The sequence below is a fragment of the Ascidia mentula genome, assembly GCF_947561715.1.
Source record: "Ascidia mentula chromosome 2 unlocalized genomic scaffold, kaAscMent1.1 SUPER_2_unloc_48, whole genome shotgun sequence".
Lineage (NCBI taxonomy): Eukaryota > Metazoa > Chordata > Ascidiacea > Phlebobranchia > Ascidiidae > Ascidia > Ascidia mentula.
The window spans coordinates 20,001-21,915 of NW_028113696.1; the positions used below are offsets into that span (position 1 = coordinate 20,001).

Sequence of the window (1,915 nt, forward strand, 5' to 3'; positions counted from 1 at the left end):
CTTGACTGAGTGTCGGCGGCGGCCGGGACGTTTACTTTGAAAAAATTAGAGTGTTCAAAGCAGGCGCTTCGCCTGAATAATGGTGCATGGAATAATGGAATAGGACCTCGGTTCTATTTTGTTGGTTTTCGGAGCGCGAGGTAATGATTAAGAGGGACGGACGGGGGCATTCGTACTGTGCCGTTAGAGGTGAAATTCTTGGATCGGCGCAAGACGAACGACTGCGAAAGCATTTGCCAAGAATGTTTTCTTTAATCAAGAGCGAAAGTCAGAGGTTCGAAGACGATCAGATACCGTCCTAGTTCTGACTATAAACGATGCCAACCAGCGATCGGGGGGCGTTACTTTGACGACCCCTCCGGCAGCTTGCGGGAAACCAAAGTCTTTGGGTTCCGGGGGAAGTATGGTTGCAAAGCTGAAACTTAAAGGAATTGACGGAAGGGCACCACCAGGCGTGGAGCCTGCGGCTTAATTTGACTCAACACGGGGAATCTCACCCGGCCCGGACACAGTGAGGATTGACAGATTGAGAGCTCTTTCTTGATTCTGTGGGTGGTGGTGCATGGCCGTTCTTAGTTGGTGGAGCGATTTGTCTGGTTAATTCCGATAACGAACGAGACTCTGGCTTGCTAACTAGTTACGCGACCCTATCGGTCGGCGTTGAACTTCTTAGAGGGACTAGTGGCGCTTAGCCACACGAGATTGAGCAATAACAGGTCTGTGATGCCCTTAGATGTTCGGGGCCGCACGCGCGCTACACTGACCGGATCAGCGTGTCGCCGCCTAGGCCGGAAGGTCCGGGTAACCCGCTGAACCCCGGTCGTGCTAGGGATAGGGAATTGCAATTGTTTCCCTTGAACGAGGAATGCCCAGTAAGCGCGAGTCATCAGCTCGCGTTGATTACGTCCCTGCCCTTTGTACACACCGCCCGTCGCTACTACCGATTGAATGGTTTAGTGAGGTCCTCCGATTGGACCTGGCGCGTTCGGCAACGGCCGCGCCGGCGTCCGAGAAGACGATCTAACTTGATCATTTAGAGGAAGTAAAAGTCGTAACAAGGTTTCCGTAGGTGAACCTGCGGAAGGATCATTACCGGCCGATCGCCGATCGAGTGGTCGTGCGTTCGACAGGTGGAGAAGGCTCCGTATCTTGGCGGCCGCGCACGCCCTTCGTCGCTGTTGAGGCGCACGCGATTGCACTTCGGTCACCCTGTTTCGTTCTGCGCCGAGTGCCGTGGCCATGTGCCAGGCTGGCTTCATGCGTCGCCTACGGCTGGCGACCGCTCGGCCACCGCTTTTTTCGACTGTGCAATCCGGCTGGGTCGCGCTTGTCCAACTGACGAAGTCACGGAGGGCTCTTGGCGGTGGATCACTCGGCTCGCGAGTCGATGAAGGACGCAGCTAGCTGCGTGAATTAATGTGAATTGCAGGACACATTGAGCATCGACGTTCTGAACGCAAATTGCGGCACCGGGTCAATCCCGGCGCCACGCCCCGCCTCAGGGTCGCGTTGTAACGTTCCCGCGCGGCGACGCGTCGGGCCGGTGCGGTGTCGGCCGTTGCCACGGTCGTCCCGCCCAGGACAGCACGAACGCAGTGTCAGCGCGCGAAACCGAACGCGGCGTGCGTCTCGTTACGAGTCGGCCTCGAAGAGGATCCCGGCCCGGAGCAGCACGGCTCGCGTTCGGGCGCGGCGCTCGCACGAGCTTCGGTGGCGCGCGCGTGTCTCTCGCAAACGAGGCACTGGATTATCGGCCTGAGGTCGGACGAGGCTACCCGCTGAATTTAAGCATATTACTAAGCGGAGGAAAAGAAACTAACGAGGATTCCCCCAGTAACGGCGAGTGAAGTGGGAAGTGCCCATCGCCGAATCCGCGCGCCTCTGCGGCGCGTGGAATTGTGGCGTAAGGAATTCG

The 1,915-nt window shown here is 57.5% G+C and overlaps 2 non-coding genes across 2 annotated transcripts in view; both read left to right on the forward strand.

Annotated features, from left to right (window-relative positions):
- LOC145916344 (small subunit ribosomal RNA) overlaps window positions 1-1,092 on the forward strand; it is a 1,824-nt gene extending 732 nt beyond the window's left edge. Inside the window, exon 1 of the ribosomal RNA XR_014404583.1 lies at window positions 1-1,092. This exon is cut by the window's left edge and continues 732 nt beyond it. This is a non-coding gene — a ribosomal RNA (small subunit ribosomal RNA).
- A 260-nt stretch (window positions 1,093-1,352) lies between these two features.
- On the forward strand, window positions 1,353-1,507 carry LOC145916343 (5.8S ribosomal RNA). The gene has a single exon (XR_014404582.1). It is a non-coding gene; the product is annotated as a 5.8S ribosomal RNA (ribosomal RNA).
- Window positions 1,508-1,915: the final 408 nt, after the last annotated feature.